Genomic DNA, 23,165 nt, shown 5'->3' with positions numbered 1-23,165 from the left:
TGGTACAGTAATGTTTCCCCTTAATACTCTTGTTTTATTTTGATACTAATCCATCCAACAACTGAGTCCTGAAATTTTATGTATTGAGATGAGTATTTTGATTTCTACATCCTTAGTTGGACATTCCTCAAATCTTCTGGATTTTTAAAATCCTGTATTAGTGCTGCTTCTTTAAATCTTGGCTTTGGGGCTGGGTAGGTGGCTTAGTTGTAGGGTGCTTGCCTAGGATGCTTGAAGCTTTGAGTTCCATTTCTCAGTACCACATAAACAGAAAATCTGGAAGTGGTGCTGTGTCTCAGGTGTTAATGCACAAGCCTCCAGCAAAAGAAACTGAGAGATGGTGCCCAGGCCCTGAGTTAAAGCCCCAGGACTAGCAGGACAAAGCAGGAAAACAAACAAACAAACAAACAAACAAAACTTGGCTTTCTTCTTTGTTTAAAATGCCAGGAGATAAATTATGAGCTTTTATGAAAATAATGGAAGCTAAGATAGGTTAAATATTAGTAGGTTGTCTATTCACTGAAAATGTATCTATAGATTCAAAGTTAGAATTTTCTTTGTAGTTATAAAGAAGCATATTGTAAAAATTTATATAGTAAAGGAAAGGAACTCAAAAAAATGAAAAGGAGCTTAGAAAGAATAGCAAAACATGAACGGTAGCTATACAATTTCATGATCAATTATAAACTCACATGTATCATGATACTGACCAAATAATAAACATATAGATCTACAAAATTGAATGGAGAATCCAGAATTTGGCATGCTCAAATGTACAGACTTCAGCGACAATATTTCCATATAGAAGAACACATGAGGTCTATGATTTTATTCATCTGAACTTCTGTAAGTAATGAATTTAATCTCTAGTGGAAAAGTTAGCATGATTATTCTTTCTGGGACCATCAGAGAGACTTGGAAAAAACATGAGAAACATTCTAGGATGAATGTCAAGCGTTGTTCCATTCTTTTAGTAAAATGATTAGGAAAGTTTATTCAGAAAACATGTTTGTGCCAGGTTTGGGCTGGGGCACTGTCCCTAAGCTCCTTTTGTTTAAGGCTAGCACTCTTCACTTGAGCTACAGCACCATTTTCAGCCTTTTTTCTGTTACTAATTTTAAATAAGGTCTCGTGGACTTTTCTGCCCTGTCTGGCTTCAAACCACAACCCTCAGATCTCAGCTTCCTGAGTAGTAAGGATTACAGGCTTGAGCCACCACTGGCACCTGGCTAAGAACATACTTTTAATGGACTGAAAGGGGGTTACCCTGATGGTAAGAATGATATGGTCCTGTTTTCTTATAGCATTCTATGGTTAGTGGTTGATTCAATATTATGATTCAGTGAATGTGTAATAAGAATCTCATATTTTTACACTTGTTTTACAAAAAAACCCACTAATTTTTAACAATTATATATTTTAACCACCTGCCTAAGTCGTCTAAGAAGGGAAATGACAGACACAGTAAATACTGTCAAATATCCAAGCAGGATTCACAATCATGATAAATAGGGTAAAACTCTCCTTAGGAGACATTATTGATATTGCTGGGGTTCCTTTTCCAGTTAGACATTTCCTGTATAGAAATTGATGTGAGAAGATTGAAGAAAGTCCACAGAATATCAGGGAAAAGAAAGATTAAAGGGATAGAAAATAGTCTTGGTGAGGAAAGATAAAAGGAGCGTGGGTTATTTTGTGTAATCTTTAGAACAGAAGTTGAGAGATGACTTAACAGCCACCTTCTCCATTTATAAAGAAAATGGATTGTGTTCACGGAGACTCATAAAACTAGTAGGAATTTTGAGTTCATCTAATTTTGCTTTCTTTTCTACAGGAGCCAACATAGATGACCCAAAGAACACATATAACTTACTGAAATCTTTTAGCTCATTAATGGTTAACCTGTGACAGGAACTATGTCTCCTTCTACTCTATCTATCTATCTATCTATCTATCTATCTATCTATCTATCTGTCTGTCTATCTATCATCTGTCTATCATCTGTGTAATCTATCTATTTCTGTGTGTTTGTGTCTTATAGTACTAGGATTTGAACTTGGGGATTAATTCTTGCTAGACAAAGGCTCAGAAACTTGAGCCATGTTCCTTGCCCTTTTTAGCTTTAGTAATTTTCAAATAGAGTCTTAACATTTTGCCTGGGTCAGGCCTTAGACCACAATCTTCCTACCATTGCCTCTTGTTAGGATTGCAGCCAGGTCCTCTGAATGGAATTCTTGATTTTGAGATAAAATGACTGTTCGCCTTCCATTGTGAACTTAGTGTAAAAGTCTGAGAAAAAATACTATTCTATAGATGCAGAAATAGGAAATCTTTAGAATCGATCTTATCCTCAGAGTGCTTTACTACATTCCTCTGTTCTCCAAATCCTACATCATAGGACTGTCTCCAAACAGAGAATTCAATGGTTTTGCTTACTTACCTACAATTCTAAAGCAAAAGTCTTGACTGGAATAAGTAGTCAGATTGTATCCTATTTGCATCAAAATTTTAGTTGAGTTATTTGGTATAATGTATATATGTTTATTTGAAATAGTGAGGGGAAGGGAGGAAAACCAGATGATTGGGAGGGGGTGGAGGAAGGGAAACAGGGACAAAAACATGAGGAGTATCAATGTTCAAGAAGTAATGCACCCATTACCTGATGAATGTAACTGTAACCCCCCCTATAAATTATCCCAACAATAAAAAAATGAGTTGAGTTAATCTAGGCCTAAGCCATCTGCTGCCTTCATGCTTCTCCTAGGCCTATTGCATGGTTGCAGATGTGATTGAATTACAAGTCACCATTTTGCTTTAGACTCTTTAACATCATAATCCCTTTCTCTCTCTGTCTCTCTCCCTCCCCCCTCTCTCCCCCTCCCTCGCTTTCTCTTCAATATGGGATGCTGAGAGAAATTAGAGCAGGGTCCCTTTTTAAATGAGATCAATCTATTCAGCTGGTTATGCCTATAGATGACAGCCACTTTTCAGTCACAAAAGAAACTTCTCTGAGCATTTAGCTAAAAACAAAAGCAGTCACTGGGCCAAGAGAATGATGCTCAAGTAAATAAATAAAGATAAATAAAGTATAACCTTGATGCAATTACATTTAAACTCTGCATAATTAAGTACGATGATCCAACCAATTCCCAATAATTTTGACTCTCTTACTGGTTTTCTAGATATTTGTAAAGACAATGAAAGTAATATCAGCCAGGAAAAATATTTGTGTTGAAGAATAGATTACTAAGAATTATTTATTTTTTATGATGCAGTTACCCAAATAGAGAACTAATACTTATTGTAAAATGCTAAGCACTTTGCATACATTATTATATTAAATCCTAACAACTTCCTGAGATAACAATATTATCTTTATTTTACAAATAAGAGAAAGTAGAGGGAAAAATGCTTACTGTTGTTTCTGTTTAAGAACGCACAGCAATAATGTGGCTGTGTTGGACTTCCAACCTCCATTTCACACTCTTCAATTATACAGGTGTGAATGGGACAAAGTGGCTATTTATTGATATTTAGAAGAAGCAAAATGACAGGGCAAAACCCCTCAGGTGCCACCACAGTGTTAGATTCTGGAACACCTTCATTGTATTCAAGGACAGGAGGAAAAGAGAGAAGGTGGCCCATCACTGTGAAACTGTTTTCCCTTTCATGTTGTAAAGAGTTTTATTGCCTTCCACCTGGTGGAGTCACATATGTCTACTCATGCTCAGGCTGTTGTTCCTCGTGTCAGGCTGCCCTACATTCGCTTTCTCCCTCATCCACTAGCAAGTCTTCACCAACTGGGTTTGCTCTCCCATTGAGACACATAGGGGGCGTTGATCTAAATACAGCCATTTGGAGAGCAAAGAGCCTGGCCTTCCCATCAGGCCTTGCTAACAGATGGGACCCGATTGGAGATTCATTAGGAAATCCAAGACTCGGGCACCCAGGGAGATAGCCACTGACTCAGTGATACACAGCCAAGGGATGCTAGGAAACAGCTTTGCCTTTTGTTATTTCAATCTTTCTGAGACTTATGGTTTGACAATAAGAATTATATAATTCATTATGGTCAAACATACGTGTTCCAGGAGTTGAATGACCATAATTAACTATGTATACAAAATGCTACGCTATATTTAGAATGACAAATACTCTTTACATAAATTCACTTCAGTAGAGAACTCATTTCTCATTTTCTTCCCTTATCTTCCAACGAAGTACTGTACTGAAAATTTCTCTTGATCTTGAATATCTGTTTTGCAACTGGTGACTTATATCATTCACTTATTGTGTTTGTCTATTATTTTTCCATGGTGTCGTAGTTTTCTTTGTAATTAACCAATAATTATATAAAGATGTTCCTGAATTATGATGGTTTGACATAAATGATCTGATATGATAGCTCCATATTGCAGATTCAAGGCAAAATACTTCAGTAGTAAGCAGAGTTTAACTTTCAATATCGTTCCAGGCAGCTCTCAGGTTGGCAAGCAGTGAATAGGGTAATACATTGCTGTGTTGTTGCAAAGCTGTAATGTGCAAGTTAGGCATACTGAGTGCATTTTCAATTTATTATGGTATTTTCTCTAATTTATGGTGGATTTACTGGGGTATAAACCTATCATAGGTAACATCTTTTAATTTATGGTTTACAATGTTAGGATTGCATACATGTGTGCATTTTGGAATGGTCAAATGAAGTTAATTAACATACCTAATACCTCAAATAACATTTCTTGTCATGAGAAATTTAGAACACATTCTCTCTCTTCTATCTTCTTCTCTCTCTCTTCTCTCCTCTCTCCTCTCTGCAAATCCTGAGGCTTGAACTCAGGGCCTGGAGGTGTTCCTGAGCTCTTTTTGTTCAAGACTAGTGCTCTACTACTTTGAGCCACAGCTTCACTTTCAGTTTTCTGGTAGTTAATTGAAGATAAGTGTCTCAATGGACTTTCCTGTTTCTGCTTGGAACTACGATACTCAGATTTCCGTCTCTTGAGTAGTTAGGATAACAGGCATGATCCACTGGCACCTGGTAAATTCTCTTTTTATTTTTTTATTTTTTATTTTTTATTTTTTTTTATTTTTTGCCAGTCCTGGGCTTGAGCTCAGGGTCTGAGCACTGTCCTTGGACTTTCTCAAGGCTAGAGCTCTACCACTTGAGCCTCAGCACCACTTCTGCCTTTTTTCTATGTATGTGGTACCGAGGAATTGAACCTGGGTCTTCATGCATGCTAGGCAAGCACTCTACCACTACGCCAAACTCCCAGCCCCAAATTCTCTTTTTAGTTACGCTGAAGTAAAGAATATATTATTCAGCAATCAATTGCCGAGCAATAAAATGGGAGAACTTGAAACATTCTGAGACCAGTATCCTCTTTCACAATTGCTACCTCTAGCCACCCTCCACCTCAGTAACTACCAATCTGCTCTCTGATTCAATGAGTTGGACTTTCTAGAAAGTTTTTATAGAAAGACATTAATAATGTGATATTAATTCTTATGTATTGGGCATGTGAAGATACAAAAAAAATGGTATTATGGTTTTATGGTTCTCTGGTCCTTATTTAGAAAAAGAAACTTGGCATGTGAAGATACAAAAAAAATCGGTATTATGCTTTTATGATAGTCTCTGGTCCTTATTTTAAAAAAGAAACTTGAGCGTTAAATGTTATCATTGATATCAGTTTTTGATGATTGGTCTTGCTTTTCCTGTTAACCATGGTGACATGTCTTCATAGGCTCCAGAATCTAGTATTAGTCAGTGAAAGGACCTCACTGGGCTGAAGAAACAGGTGCTGCTAGCACAGCAAAAAGCCATTTGCATTTTTGTAAATTACTATTTCTGCCAATCCCACACAAAAGTAAAAATAAATTAATGCCAAATGCATAGGCAACTTTTCCTGCCACTTCCCTGCCCTACTTAACCGTCTGAGGATTCAAGAAGGAGCAAGAAAGAGAGAGAAAGAGAGAGAGAGAGAGAGAGAGAGAGAGAGAGAGAGAGAGAGAGAGAGAGAGAGAGAGAGAGAGAGAGAGAGAAACAGAGACAAAGAGATAGAGAGAATGACAGAGTGAATACATCTCCAGTAAAAGAGGAGACAACACTAAGCTATAGACCTGATATGGCTTGATGCTTTTTAAAAAATCTCCAAAGGGTAACTGGTTTAAATTTCCCTTGAAATCACTTTTGGCTTTAAAGATGATGCCTTGTATAAATTATTTTTTTAATAGAGGAGGGTGAGAAAAGTAGACAGGGGTGACTAATGAAAGCTTCTTTTCATACTAATTTTCAATCTCAAAGTAAAATTTAAGTTCTTGAGTCCTTTAGTGTTAATGAGTATTTATTCCTCCTTTTTTCTTATACGAAAAAATTGAGCATTTTTAGCATGATTAAAGTTGATGACAATCTCATTTCTATAATTATAATGTATAGTTTTATAAGAATATATCTGAAATAATATTCGTTGTTTTTTTTTTCAGGAGAAAGTAGAAAAAAGTAATACAGATCAGTCTCCAAGAGAGAATTTTCTCATTGCCTAATGTCTTTCCATTGCTAATCAGATGTCCAGAGGTATTTAATGTGAGTGACATCTAGTCACACGAGCCTCAGCACCTGTTAGAAGTGAATGGTTTGCTCTACTTGAAAGGGTTGTTAGCTCAGGGATGCTCAGGGACAGAGCCCACACCCTGAGTTCTAGTTTTAGGACCAGCAACGACAACAACAACAAAAAGTGGGAGTGTGAGGGACAGGTAGAATATTGCACGTGGGTAATTTCCTTTGCCCATAGCTGGGCAAGAGTGTGCTCACTGAGAACAAAACATTTGGGTATCTCTGGGAGAACCCTAGTTTGTACCTTGAACATAAGCTGAGAAGATTCTAAGTTATCTCTTGAATTTTACTTCCGTGTCAAACATGGTGAGAAGTGCTCAGTTTAGCACCAAGTAACAGTACCAAGCTCTTGCCTCTCGAATGCAGATGTGTGTTTATTTTCACTATGCTCAAAATGCCAGGTCTCAGTATTCCAAATCCTGACCAGACTAATGGATATGACCATGAACTTTAAGGTCTCTTTGAATCTCTTCTTCCTGTCTACTGGCTGTGTGATCTTGAATTAGCTATTTAACCTGATTTTCTTCATCAGTAATACTAGGATAATGACTCCAATATCACAGGCTTTCACAAGGGTTATATTCAATTATGACTGTTAAGTCCTGTCTACATAATAAGTATCAATAAATGGTGGCTTTTATTATTTCTATCTATGGTGCTGTTAAGTTCATTTGTGGAATGAATGGTAAGTCATTAAACTTTACTCTGAAATTTCCACCACTGACATTCTAAAAGTCATTGAGGAAAAAAGAAGTCATAGGAAAAAAATAAAAATATACATAGTAAATATATATACATAGGACAAAAAGAAATATACATAGCATATATATATATATAGAGAGAGAGAGAGAGAGTGGGGGGGGATTAACTGCATTATCAGTTACAACAGAGTAGGGGTCAAGTTTTAGGCCACATAGTAAATGATTTCAGTGGAATTAATGGAATCTTAATATTGGTTACTTATTGTTATGCATTATGTTTCTTGACAAATGTGATTATCAGATAGGCTTGGTAATTTATCTCTAAAAAATTGGCAAAGATTCCTTGATTCAAATTCATTTCACTTACACTGAACCAGTGGAAGAATTAGTCATTGCTTGTCATTTTTCATAATGAAAAAAATCAAAAGGCAACCCATCAAAATGCCCAGGTAAACAAGATTTTATAAATGAAGAGGTTTTTTTTTTCAGTCCTGGACTTGGACTCAGGACCTGAGCGCTGTCCTTTGGTTCTTTTTCTCAAGGTCAGAGCTCTACCACTTGAGCTTCAGCACCATTTGAGGCTTTTTTCTATCTATATAGTACTGAGGAATAGAACCCAGGTCTTTGTGCATGCTAGGTAAGCACTCTCCTACTAGGCCAAACTCCCGACCCCCCAAAATGAAGAGTTTTTAATTTTCTTTTTTTTTTTTTTTTTGCCAGTCCTGGGCTTGAGCTCAGGGCCTGAGCACTGTCCTTGGACTTTCTCAAGGCTAGAGCTCTACCACTTGAGCCTTAGCACCACTTCCGGCTTTTTTCCTATGTATGTGGTGCCGAGGAATTGAACCCGGGTCTTCATGCATGCTAGGCAGGCACTCTACCACTAGGCCAAACTCCCGGACAAATTTTTAATTTTCTTATTCTGAAGGTGGTTTTGCAATGACTTGTCATGGAAATCTTTTTTTACTTACATGTTGTGTTTAATTTTTTCCAATGAAAAAAATCACATGAAATTACATTAGTATGTATGAAGGCCTATGGATGAGTGTAGTAAATATTTTAGTTCATTTATTTATGTAAAAACATGTCATTAAATGCACATATTTCAAGCATGAATGTCATTCTGTTGGCACAACTCTCCATGTTAAAATTTTAGTATAAACTCTTTGAATATTACATCTTAAACAGCATATTATCTCACATTTTAGTTTCAGGATATTTTTTCACATGCATTTACTTTCTTCATCTATTTGGAAGGTTATAGCAAAAGTACCACATACTGGATAGTTTATAGAGCAGAAATTTATTTCTCCTATTTCTGAAGGCTGGAAATCTGAAGATCAAGGGTCTGGCAGATTCAATGTGTAGTTAGTATCCATTTCCTGGCTCACAGGTGGTGTTTTCACATTGCATTCTCATAGAGTTCATGGGCGATGGCAGCTCTTTAGTGCCTCCTTAGAATCAGTTCTCAGTCACATAGCATCTCTGCAGATACTTAGTGGCTTCCCCAAATCTCCTCTTCCTCTACTACCACATTAGTGATTATGTTGTAACCATGAGGCTAAGGGGGGCAAAATTATCCAGATAATAGCATTTCACGTTTTTACTTTCTATAAAATTCCTATGGGAAATATAAAGCAGCTTTAAAATAATTATTTTTTAATCTGTGAGGAGAGGTTGTGATGGGTATGGAACCACATCATTAAAGAATAGGGTAGAATCTATACCTCAAGAATTTGGGGGGATGTCATGTCCAATGACATTTCTGCTTACAGATCTGCTACAAATAATTTCTTCTGAGTTCATTGCTTCGGCTTTGTCTCAGTGCTATATTCAGATGTAAGAGTAGAGACAAAGCAAAGTGATCAGTCATGAAATATAGCAAGAAGGCCTAAGACCAATCCTATGCTTATGTTACTTAACTGGACGTCTGATATCATTAAGCACTGGTCTTTCCACCTCCGTGCCTGATATCTTCTAGAAATGACTGAGAGGTTGAGCCTCTCCTTGGTCAAGCAATCGCTAGCTTGCTTTAATGGAGGGACAGCTGAGCTGATTATGAAAGCACATTATTTGAATAATGTAAATATGGATGCCATCTAGTTCCCCCAAAAAAGCCTCAAATCCAGTCATTACTGGGATGCTTTTATTAAGTTATTTTATTAATCTGCAAGATGATCTGATTTCCAAAGCTAATAAAAGTCACAGGTATTTTTTTCAAATATTCCATATTAAAAACATGAAATCAATGGTTGGGTTTTTTCAAACATACTTTGGAACAGAGATAGGGAAACGTTTTTTCTGACAAGAGCCAGTTGGATGATATAACATAATTTGGGGGCCATACAAAATCATCAGTACGGGCAGACCACCCATGTGTCTTTCCTGTGGTGTACCAAATGATTCAAGGGCCTCAACCTGCCCTTTTTGTTTCCTACTCTCATTTTAGAAGGTGTTCCATCTGTTTTACTGGCATTCTCTCTGAACATTATTACAGGTAGTGTACATTCCTATTTACTCTACAATTTCATGGGAAGAAGCCCTCTCCTCTCCCTCCTTCCCCGTGTCATTTCCTCTTCCTTTCTCTCTCTCTCTCTCTCTCTTGTGCCTTTGCCTGTTTTCTCTGTGTGTCTGTCTATTGTCTGTGTCCTTTCTCTCTTACCATTCTTCCCTCCTTTCCTTCTTCTTCTGTTTCTTCTTTTCCTTTCCTTTCTCTATTTTACATTTTCATTCAGTGTCTCAGTGATTTTTAGAGGCACTGCAATGGCAATGTAGAAACTGTTTGACAGCATAAATATTTTACTTAGTTACATTAATCTACTAATAAATATATCGCATTTAGTCTTCCCCTAATATACCAGAAGGAAAATATGTATAAATACTCACCAACATGAAAGACATAATATCATCTGATAATGCATCTTCCCTTTCAAGGAAAATATAAACATCATAGGTTACTCAGATATCAGCTTTTGGTGCTGAATGTATGGAAATACTAGAAACAGGCACACATCCAGACTTAGGAAACAGTAAAAGCTTCTGTGAGTTAATTTTAGATTATTTTACAATGTTTGAAGCTTTGGTTCATTCATTATCTTATTTTCCTCTTATTCATATCCTGAGAAGTCAAAATTAGGGAAGCCTTCAATATTTCTATATTGAACTTATAAATAGTAATCCTAGAGATGATAAATGAATTGTCCAAGACTATAAAATATTAGCCTGCAAATGTTTATAACCTTTATGGTACCTATAGGACGCTAGATGTTATTAGGTAAGCCAAAGTAAACTATTTCGCAAAAGAGTCTTAACTTCTGGAGATGCCATGTAAGGAGCAAGGCAAAGGCTTCCTGCTACCTGGAGTGTTGTCAGCTTTGTGTCCTCGGTGACAAGAAAATATTTCCCTCTCTTACACTGCCATGACCACTCCTTTTCTGATCTGTCAGTGAAAGGTTAAAAAATGCCCATTTCCTTTGACTTAAGAAAATATAAAAGATTTTCCCAGCTACAAAATTGACTCATAACTTCCCCGAGAATACTTTATGATTAAATTACTCCAGCCCTCCATTCTACCACTTTTCAGCAAACTTGGAAAAAATGCATTCTACTGTAGTATATACGATAGCCAGACTGGGAATATTTGTAAGCAGATTCCTCTTTCTGTTTCTCCATTTCTTTCCTTTTCTCACCTGAGAAATTTCAATGTCATTAAGGAAACAGCACTTGGGTCTAATTCCATTTTTATGTAGGTCAGTAATATTAGAAATACCAAGCTGTTGAACCTCAAACTCAACTTACAAACCATACTTTGAACACCAAGTTGGCTCTTCTCCACCAGATTTCCTCCTACAACTTTTCATTCTGTGAGAAGCCTATGTTTCTCCTATATGAGGAACTATGCAGGGACAGGCAAGGAGAAAGGCCTCATCTATTACACTGACACAGCTAATCGCCTTTGACAATATTCATTTGTGTCTGAAGAGAAGTGTTTCTAGACCAGAAATGACACCTGGATATTGCAGTGCTATTAACACCTAAACCCACAAAAGGCTGAGATTTTGGCTAAGGATTTCATAATCCATCTCAAAATAAAGCATTAGACATTCTGTTCAGATAACATCAGATCAAACACAGAATTTCAGGATATAAGTAAATATAAATAATGCTCTACACGGCTGGGAGTTTGGCCTAGTGGTAGAGTGCTTGCCTAGCATGCTCAAAGGCCCGGGTTCCATTCCTCAGTACCACATACATAGGAAAAAGCCAGAAGTGGTGCTGAGGCTCAGGTGGTAGAGCTCTAGCTTTGAGAAGGTCCAAAGACAGTGCTCAGGTCCTGAGCTCAAGCCCAGGACTGGCAAAAAAAATAATGTTCTACAAAGCCTTCTTTAAATTGTATAAAGTAGGCAATACGGGGACGATCAAGTTATAACAATTCGGCATGTATTGAGTGCTAGAGAAACAGTTAAGTATATTCTTTGTTTTGCCTTCTGGCTCATGAGGAAGGTATTTCAGTATATCACCTTCCTTCAACAAATGCTTAATGCCATGAATCTTGCTAAGCATTTTTATTTTTGTTTTGGCTGTTTGTTTTTGAGATGGGGTCTCATTTTGTATGTAGCTCAGGCTTGCTTTGAACACATAATATTCCTGTTTTAGGATATCAAATGTGAGATTATCCATGACTGGATTGCATAGTGTAGTATGAAGCAAAGGTACAGCCCAACTGAGGAGCTAGCACAGTGCTTCTTAGAAAACATGGGCTCTGGTGAAGGATATATAATGGCCATTTAAGAAAGAAAGCAATTTTGGATGTTTTAGTCTGCAGACATGCAAAGAAACAAATTAGAAATAGAGCCACTAAAGTATTCAGAGTAGTCTGAAAAATGAAAAAAGATGGCATATGAGTCTAGGATACAAAGTAGGTCGGTCTTGCAAAGCTTTGAACATTACGCTTCAGTTGCTCAGATTTCATACTGTGAAGGAAGGGTTCACTCAATCTGAAAAGGTGAGTGGGATCCTTGCCAATGGAATTCTTTATGGCCCAAAGCACACTGGCAAACACTCATCATTGACCCTGACTCCTAAATAATAGAATTATAAGGAAACGGCATAAGTAGAAAGAGAATTGTCATTTATTTAACAGATTTTTTACAAAGTTTGAGTTGTGAATTGTTTACCTGGTGAAACTGTTTTAAAAATATATATGGTTAGGGAAAACAAGATGAGGGGTGGGGGTGGGGGGGAGGGAAATGGGGATCAAGACATGTGAAAGGGTATCAATGTATGTGAATTAATGTACCTCCCATCTGGCAAATATCATGAAACCCTTCTATTAATTACAATAAAAATATGAAAAAAATGGGCCAGGAGTTTGGCCTAGTGGTTAAAGTGCTTGCCTAGCATGCATGAAGACCCAGGTTCGATTCCTCAGTACCACATATAGAAAAAGCCGGAAGTGGTGCTGAGGCTCAAGTGGTAGAGCTCTAGCCTTGAGAAAGTCCAAGGACAGTGCTCAGGCCCTGAGCTCAAGCCCAGGACTGGCAAAAAAAATTAAAAATATGAAAAAAATATATGTGGTTATATGGTTATCTGGTGAATATAATGTAACCCTTCTATTAATTACAATAATAAATTGATATATATATATGGTGAACATTGTAATCTCCATAATTCCAGCCTTGGATTATTACTATGCAAACGTGATCTTTCCCATGATCTGTTCAAATCTATACAATTGTTATAGCATGTTCAAACTCAAGGCAAGAAGTTACCATTCTTTAATTGGAAAGAAGCTGAACAGTTGGCTGAACAATTTGGCAGTGTTGACTCTGTGAGAACTAAGAAGTAATTTAACTCATTGCCTCAGAAGGTTAAATATATGACAAAGAGCCAAAATGGATGTCCTAGAGAACAATTAGGAATCAACTGTCATGGTTTTTTAAATACTGGAGTTAAGTCTAGACCATAAACACTATCCACTCTCATATTTCATGAAGATTTTAATCATAGGTGCTCAGGTTATAAAAATGTAGGAAAATGATGAGAGGAAAATGCAAATCTCCCTGATATGAACATCACAGGCTTTTTGCACATGTTGACGTATTACCTTGTACTCCACTGATGCGTACAAGTCTTATAAAAGTTTCATTCAACAATAATAACAAAATAAATGAAAATGAATACCTGTATGTTGGTCTTTCCCAATATGGAGCATGACTGTTGGGAATGTGCAATGACTTTAGGTTACAAGTGGAAAGACATGTACAAGTTATTCGTATTGACTCACCTCCAAATCCACTACTTTATTTCTTTGACTTCTTATCTTAGATCAAGTAAATATTCTCTTTGCCAGGTGGTGTAGTGTTAGGCACTATGAATGGAGAATGCTAGAGGAATGTGGTGAAGACATAGCAAAGGACTTCTCTTCCTGGTCCTGAGTACATTTTTCTTTCTTTGTGCGTACCAGTGTGAACAGGCACCCACTCAGTCTTCAACACATTTCTTAAGTACCCCACCCTGCCCGGTAATCAGCTGATTGGGCACACTGAGTTCACTGTCGATGGTTGATTCTGGATAAATTCTATCCCTAGGAAAGCCAGCAAACCTTTCCAACTTCTGCAGAACTATACTCACGTTCAGAGTCTCAGCACTGAGGACCATGGCTCTTTTACTTGATCAGTTCTTCCCTTGTTTTCTCTACCTCAGTCTTAGAGGATTACATTCTCCTTGCAGTTGCTATGTATTTCTCATGGGGTTTTACACACACACATACACACACACACATATATTCTTTTAATTGACAATTTGGCTTTGGTGTTCTTATTCAGATTACCAGTGTGGCTTCTGTCTGACTGGGCCTTGACTAACTGAATGCATTTAATATTTGATTGAATCTTATGCTTATTGTTGAAGTGTGAATAGACTCAAATTTACTCTTTAAATTAAATACAAATTTCTACTTTACAGAAAAGTCCATTTTTAAATTTAAACAAGTGCATTACTATGTGTTATATATATAGCTGGAATGATGGCAGGCCTCAATTCCTTAAAAATATTATATGTATATATTAATTCATAATTTTTAAATTCATAAAGCATTTCTCTTACTAGATATAGTATAGAATAAGGTGCTTATGCATTCAATTTATTTTATTCTCACAACAATCCCGAAGTCATTCTGTTCCCTATTTCATATCAGAAATAAAAATAAGGGTCAGAAGTAAAGTAAATCATATAAGATAAGATGCATAGTAAGTGGCAGATCTAGGACCCAAACCTTGATTTGATTTTAATGTCTGTGCACTTGGTTTTATAGGTGCAAACTATTATGTATAAGCTGCCTATTCCACTCAGTCAGAAAGTGAGGAAATCATATTTTACCAGAATAATAGTAAAACTTCTTCTTAGAAAATGAGCTATAACTGGGAGCTACTCAGCTGTTAGCCACTCATGAGGCTTAGATTTAAAGGATTGAGGTTCAAAGCTAGCCCGGGCAGGAAAGTCCATGAAACTCTTAGCTCCACGTAACCAACAAAAAGCCAGAACTGGAGCTCTGGCTCAAATAGTAGAGCACCAGCCTTGAGTGAAAAAGCTAAGCAACACTGCCCAGGCCCTGAGTTCAAACCCTAGTGACGTACTCTTTCTGTCTCTCTCTGTCTCTCTGTCTCTGTCTCTCTGTCTCTGATTCTCTCTCTGTCTCTGATTCTCTCTGTCTCTGATTCTCTCTCTCTGATTCTCTCTCTCTCTCTCTCTCTCTCTCTCTCTCTCTCTCTCTCTCTCTCTCTCTCTCTCTCTCTTTCTCTCTCTCTCTCCCTGTCTTATAAGTTTCTGGATGCTGGCCAGCAAGTGCCTCAAAGAATAGACTAATATACCTTACTTACTTTATGATATCTCAAAACTAACTTCTTCGGCCACAAATATCTCAGCTATATTCATAGACATGGAAGATTCTGAATATAAAAAGTTAAAAATTTTTAACAAATGACATTGAGTTGTAATTATTTTTTATTCACTTCCCTGATAAGGAGAATTATACTTCAATCACTCACATTCTGAGTTAGAGGGCATTATGCCTAGAGCATTTATGGGGTTGGCACAAGTGAATGATTAGAACAAACAAGGCTTAGGAAAGGCATAGTTTGTATCCAAAGGAAGAGGTGCTTTCTAGTTCCTGTAGGGAAGTTGTGATTAACTTGTTGGGATAGTCCATGCGTAACAAGTAACTCAAACTTGCTACTCTGGGACTCCATTTCTTTCTTTGATAATATCATTGTTGAGTTAGTGGACCTTATCCACAGGAGCAGACTGGGAAGGGGAACTTGGTGGAGGCCATTGGAGGCATACAGTGTTGAACCTTTAAGGCAGAATCTAATATTGGATCTTTAAGCCAAGGGTTAAATTAATTTAAAGGCATTAAACTCAAATAGGGCACAGTTGATATGTTAAATTATTTTCTTTAGGTCTCATAAATCTTCACTTTAATAAGTAACTCAGATAATTCTTCAATAAATAATTTTTCAAATAAATCAGTTGGACCCCAGTGGTTTTTTTTTTTAGAAAATGTAGCCTGTATCTTCAAGCAGCATCTTCAAGGCAATACACCTATACTATCTATTGAAATAAAAAGGTTTGTGATTCTTAATCCAGTCATTATTACTCTTCTTGATGTGATCTTCTGTGTGTATATATATATAAATATATATGTATATATACATATATGTATTTATATTTTCTTGACTTGGGTATTAAACACAAGTTCTTCCCATGCTATCTAACTAGAAAAGGTTAAAATTGTATAAGAAAGTACCTAGAAGAGGACCTAGTGTCCAAAAGGCACGGTGAAGATTGTAGGCAAAACTGAATGTCTAAGTCAGGTACAGTGTCTGTAGTTTTTAATTCTACCTGCTTAGGAGACAGAGATCAGGAGGATTCCAGCTCTAGACTAGCCCAGGCACAGGTGGTGGTGCCTGTCTATCATCTCAGCTGTTGCTGGAAGGATTAATAAGGGGATCACAATCCAGCCCAGACCAGTCAGAAAGTGAGACTCTAACTTAAGAATAACCAAAGGAAAAAGGGCTACTAGCCTTGCCCAAATGAGAGAGTCTAGCAAGTTCAAAGCCTCGAGTTCATATTTAAGTCCCACTATAAAAATAAAAAGAGGAACTGGAAGTTTGGCCTAGTGGTAGAGAGCTTGCCTAGCATACACGAAGACACAGGTTCGATTCGGCTGTACCACATACATAGAAAAAAGCCAGGAGTGGTGCTGTGGCTCAAGCGTTGGAGCTCTAACCTTGAGAAAGTCCAAGGACAGTGATTAGGCACTGAGTCCAAGCCCAGGAATGGCTAAAAATAAAATATAATAAAAATAAAAAGCAAGTGGCTAAGCAGAGTCTTTCCTTGAGTGTTAAATGCTTGGAGCTTTCTAAATAGATGAGCCAGTTTCCTCCAGGAATTGTGTGACAATGCTTATGTTACTTTGCTCTTAAAAGATTCCTTGACTTCCTAAAATTATATCAACATGTGCTAGAAAAAAAAGAGAAAAATGTTTTTTTTAGCTTTCATTAATTTTGTGAACTTCCATATATTTCCTTCAACTCCATTCTACGATATTTACTTCTGATATTGTGTAAGAACTCAGGTATTCTAAACTAAGAGATTTGCTACAAAAAAGGAGGAAAATTATGTCACCTAACATTTGAATAATGGACTTAAAAATGATCTGAGTTCAGCACCCATAAGAACGTAGGCATGGACATTATAATTAATCTACAGCTGGACTGAGAAACAATCACACAGGGAGTTGTGCAATGTGCACATTCTAAGAAAAGCTGAGGGAGGGAGGGAGGGAGGGTGGGAGAGAGAGAGAGAGAGAGAGAGAGAGAGAGAGAGAGAGAGAGAGAGAGAGAGAGAGAGAGAGAGAGAGAGAGAGAGAGAATCATGTGGATTTAACTACCGAGACTCTGTAGGACAAGCATTTTGTCAGTGATAAACAGAAGTATGTCATAAAAGTTAGTAACCAATGAAACAACTGAATTGGATGAACATAAATTTAATGAATGACCAAGGAAGTGCTTTTAAAGACATTTGTGAGGGGAAATGGGAGCTTAGTGGCTCAGGGGCTATCATTATTGTCTTTGAGGGAAACAGAACTTCATTCTATCAACTATCTGTCATGAGACTGACCTCTGACTGGCTTAATTTCTATGAGACTCTATTGACTCCCCTGAAAATGGAGATAATAAAAGTTTTTCTAATAGCTGTCTTTGAAGAGTACCTGAATTTCTGCATGGAAAATGTTGGGCAGAACATGATAGTGTTCCTTGCGAGCTGATATCCCTCTTCATTATGCCCCACCAACAGTCTAACTGTTAGCAAAGCTGGGATATTGTGCATTTCCAGGTGCACAATTCAGACTGACTTTCTACCAGTGAAACTAAAACCTACATGGGTGTTAACTGTAAATGTGATTGAAGAGCAAAGCAGTTGGTCCTGAATTCTTAGATTCTGAAGCAACATATGGATAATAGGTCCTGTGGACCTGCCTTTTTAAACAGTACTAGAAACAGCTCTGTGTGTTTCTTTTCTTTTTATAGTTTGAAATCAGACCGTCACTGATGCTTGCTAAGCAAGTGGTTCCATCACTTGTATCACTTGAAATATCCCACTGGACTTTTTGTTTATTCTTTTTTTTTTGCTTCAGTTTACTGTGCAATAAGGTTTTGCCTTTTGTTTTGTTTTGTTTATGTCACTCCTGGAGCCTGAGCTCTTCACCTCAAAGCTAATCTCTACCATGATAAGTCACACCTCCACTTCCTGGTTTTCTGGCGGTTAACTGGAGATAAGTGTCTCATGGACTTTCATTCCCCAGGCTGGCTTTGCATCAAAATCATAAGATCTCAACCTCCTCTGTAGCTAGGATTACAGGTGTGAGCCACTGGCACCTGGAAGAGTTCTGCCTTTTTGACCAGGGCTGGTCTCAGACTGCTCTCAACGTCTGCCTCAACCTCCTTAGTAGTTATGATTACATGCATGTATTACTGCTTAGCCCACAAATAATTCAAGATATAAATGAAGAGAAAAAAGTCATGTAAGTCATATTTGTATTGATAGTTTCTTCAAATTACGGAAATCCATAATGTGAAGTGAACTTTCCTCGGTGAATGAGATACAATGTCTGTGAGGAAAAGCTATTGGGTAGTTTTTGCCTGATACCAGAATTGCTGGGAATGTGCTCATAGTCTTGGTGAGGTGATCACAGAATTATTCTCTGCATGGTTGTAGGGTCCTGTTTCAGAACAGGATCCTCCTTTCCTAGCTGTCTCTGGGGAATGGACTAACCTCATTCATTATGGACATCTGTTCTTAGTCCAACATCCTCAGGGAATAAAAGTCAAAACACATTACTGCATTCAGTTTGATTTTGTAACTCCACTGGATCGAGAACCCCTGTGAAATCTGAATGCCAGTGCCCTGTGAAAATTGAGGCACAAATGAGATTCTGAAGAACGTGTTGACAAAAGGAAAGCTCAAGAGAAAGGTGCCTGACTCCTGACCCTTTGCTTATAATGCAAGAGGCTTGGAAAAGAAAAGAGGCTTGGGGCTGATAAAGGATATCAGTGTATATGTAGGTTCCACATCACCTGTGTCTGTCTTTCTCTAAGACATAAGCATTCCTATCTCACCACATGCTCATCTCTTTTCTTTTTTGTGTGTCTGTGTCATGGGGCTCTGCCTGGGCCCTGTTCCTGAGCTCTTCAGCTCACGGCTTCCGCCCTACCCTTGAGCCAACCCCCCTTTTCCATTTTCTAGCGGTTAATTGGAGATAAAAGTCTCAGGTCCTTTTGTGCCTGGGCCAGCTTTGAACCTTGATCCTCAGATATCAGCCTCCTGAGTAGCTAGGATTACAGGCATGAGCCACCACGCTTGGCTTGCTCTTCTAAATCTTACAGTGATCCTCGGGTGAAGATTTATTCCAACAATAGAGAAGGAAACTGAGGCTCAGGGAGTGAACCTGCCTGAGCCCACTGCTATTACTGAGAGATAAGTCGTCCTTCAAAGTTTTGTTCTGGTGATGAAAATTGGGGGTAACCTTGAGAGGAAAAGCTTAATGAAAGCTGGGTTGTGATTGTTTTCATCATGACATTAATATTGGTGTTAGAGTAGATTAAGTTCTAAGGAGGAGTTAGGTATACTCATTCCAGCTGTCCCTGAGCTGTTCAACTCAAGGCTACTGCCCTACCCCTTGAGCCACAGTGCAACTTGCACTTTTCTAGTGTTTAATTAGAGATATGAGTCTCATGGTCTCTAGTGCCAGGGCTTGCTGTGAACTGCAATCCTTAGATTTCAGCCTTCTGAGTAGCTAGAATTACTGTCGTGAGCCACCACACCCGGCTCCAGTGTTTTATAATCAGAAACTATAGCAGTAATAACTAGCATCCCTTCCTGTCTTTCTCCCTCACTACATTCTCCCCACCTTCACTAAATATTCACTCAGAGAGAGTATAAGCTAGTCATCACGCTATCACCTAGGAAAGAATGATTTTTCTCTGCGCTCCTTCTGCCCTATGCTCTATTGGACTCACTATTTGCCAGACATCCTGGCTTTTTTCTTTCTCAAGAATACTCATTAATTACTAATCATTTCCCCATGTTCCACATATCTTTATTCTCGACTAATTCTATCAGATAGTAACTGTTCTCACCATTACAAGTGAGTCAGTATCTCAGCACTCTTCACTTCCCTGGGGACAATTGAAATAAATGAAATAGTAGCAAAGGAGAAGATGGATGCCTATGGACTTTGGAAAGCACAATTTGGGCCACCTGTAGTTATTTAAAGCACTATATATAGCTCTTGAGCAACCATGCCTCACAGGCCCTTTTAGCCTTCTGTACAATTAAGCTCCACCCTCTGCCCCCCCCCCCCCAATCCAAGGGCTTGAACTCAGAGTCTGGATGCTGTCCCTGAGCTTTTTTGGTTCAAGGCAAATGCTCTGTCTCTCGAGCCACAGCTCCATTTCCAGCTGGTTTGTTGTTGTTGTTGTTGTTGTCTTGTTTTGTTTTAAAGATAAGTGTTTCAGTGATTTTCTTGCCCAAGCTGGCTTTGTTCCATGATCCTCAGTTCTCAGCCAAATGAATAGCTGGGATTACAGGTGTGAGCCCCAGTGTCCAGCACAAATGAGTTTTGATTCCTACAGCAGGTGCTAAATGAATAATCATAGTTCACAAATATCTTTAGCCTGTAGCACATTATTGCAACTATTGTTTTGTTCTTATCTCAAGCCATATGTGAGGCATCCTCAAAGACATTCACAGATGGGGCCTGGAGTTTGGCCTAGTGGTTAAAGTGCTTGCCTAGCATGCACGAAGACCTGGGTTCAATTCCTCGGTAACACATACATAGAAAAAAGGCAGAAGCTGTGCTGAGGAGCAAGTGGTAGAGATCTAGCCTTGAGAAAGTTCAAGGACAGTGCTCCGGCCCTGAGCTCAAGCCCAGGACTGGCAAAAACAAAACAAAACAAAGACATTCACAGGTGTACCTAAAGGTTATTTGTCAAATAATGTATGTACTTTTTATCCTCAATGTAGTCTGTAGTCAGGAGTGGCATGCCATGGCCAGCTCTGGGGACTAACATGAAACAACACTAAAAAACAGAATGGTTTCAAAGTTCTGGCAGATATAGCCTGAATGGTTGAGTATTACTGTGTCCTAAGTGGCCTATTAGATTGATTCTGGTAAGCAGAGAGCTTTAAGGGGCATGAACTGAGTACCAAACTGGACTTCTCTCACGAAGTAACTCAGACAGTGCCATTGCTAATCCAACATGAAACAGACCAGATTTGGCTGTTAGGGTTGAAGGCCCCAATGACAAATTAAGTATAAGGATCCAGGGGAGAGATGCAGGCTCTCATTTCATGGTGTCATTCCTCTGTAGTGGCTGGAGGTGGCTTGTAAAAGGACAGGCAGGAAGGCCTCCCAAATACCAATTCTTCCATTGTTGTTGCCTAATCACATACCCACAAGTGCCAAGCGGTATGTGGAACAGGAGCCCTTGAATTTTAATCAGGGATTTGCTTGTTTCCCTGTTCCCTGCTGTTCCCTCCTACATCTCTGAGCTGCTCTTCCACTGGCTTATTTATAGGACAGGTACTCTCAGGCCTCACTGGTCCTTTACTTCCCTTCCCTATAGCTAGCTTGCAGTTATGTGAATGCTCAGGTCATCCTCCACAGTGCCATACATTTCTTTTCAAAGGAACTTGTGAAATGACTCCTCCATTGGGCCATGTGGACTTCCAAAATAAATCCCCTTGTAGTTGGCCATGATGAACATAAAAAAGATGAAAAGAAATAACAGTACATGAAAAACAACAATCACAATGATAAACCTCTTTTTTTCTTTTATTGTACTGTATAGAGGGGTTACAGTTACATTTGCTACATAGTAGGTGCATTACTTCTCACACATTGATATCCCTTCTCGTGTTTCTGTCCCCATTTCCCTCCTCCCACCCCCTCCCAATCATCTTGTTTCCTCCCTTCCCTGTCCTATTTCAAATAAACAAATAAACATCTATATAATATATGAGGTACAGTGACAATATGAGATTAACCAAAAAGCAACAAAAGAGAAATAACATAGTACATTAAGAACAACAATTACACAAGATAAAGCTCTTGTTTCCCTATCCTAGAGATCCTTTTATTTAGCCTCATCCTATATGATCATATGTACATAGCTTTTGAGCTCTTGTAAACACACCAATTTATCGGAAGAACAAAATAATCTTTATTTTCCGCTGTTAGGGTACTGAAGGGTACATGCCACAGGGTGGAGAAGAAATGCAGTATGTTCTAAAAGTCCTGACAGCAGGAAGTGCTGAAGCTCTCTTGTTTCAGGACAATCATTACCTTAGTTCTTTTAATCCAGGGTGCTTGGAATTCTTGCTAAGCACTTCCTATACCTTGTCCTTACTACCTTTATTTTTCCCTCCCATTTTCCTGTATTCATGTATGCTCTGCTTCATATAGACAGACTTGAGACTCCTATGGGCCAAGAGTACATATCTGTATTGTTTACTGTGATATTTTTTACTCCACTCAGTGATCTCTAATCTGAGTGCATGTGCACACACACACACTCACACACACACACACACACACACACACACAATACATTTTAATGAATCAATGCATGATTTAGTTTATATAAAAAAAAACAAAGTACTATGGTCTGAATGTTGGTTGGCATTTATATGTTGGCATACTAACCCTCAGTATTAGAATTGGGGGTTTAGCAGATGCTTAGATTATAAGGACTCCCTCATGACAGCATCCTTATAAAAAGAGACCTCAGGGGGCCGGGAGGTTGGCCTAGTGGTTGAATGCTTGCCTAGCATGCACGAAGACCCGGGTTCAATTCCTCGGTACCACATACATAGAAAAAAAAAGCCAGAAGTGGTGCTGAGGCTCAAGTGGTAGAACTCTAGCCTTGAGAAAGTCCAAGGACAGTGCTCAGGCCCTGAGCTCAAGCCCAGGACTGGCCAAAAAAAAAAAAAGAGACCTCAGAAAGCTAGCTATCTTCTTCCATCCTTTGACAATATTCACATGTGAATCAGGAAATAAGCTTTCACTAGACACCATATCTACTTGGCTTTGGATTGCCTAGATTCCACATTTGTTGCTTTTAGGTCAGTCTGTGATTGGTATTGTTATAGCATCTTAGACAGCCAAAGACCCTTAAGTCTGTGGAGCTGGAGGGGTGGCGGAGTACCAAGATCTTGGGTTTGAACCCATGCCCCCAAACTTCAAATTCAGGTCCTTCTTTCTATTTTTCAACTGTATCACTTGCACTAGCTTA

The sequence above is a fragment of the Megascapheus bottae genome, chromosome 24 (assembly GCF_031878675.1).
Source record: "Megascapheus bottae isolate mThoBot1 chromosome 24, mThoBot2.hap1, whole genome shotgun sequence".
NCBI lineage: Eukaryota > Metazoa > Chordata > Mammalia > Rodentia > Geomyidae > Megascapheus > Megascapheus bottae.
This window is presented reverse-complemented; position numbering follows the sequence as displayed.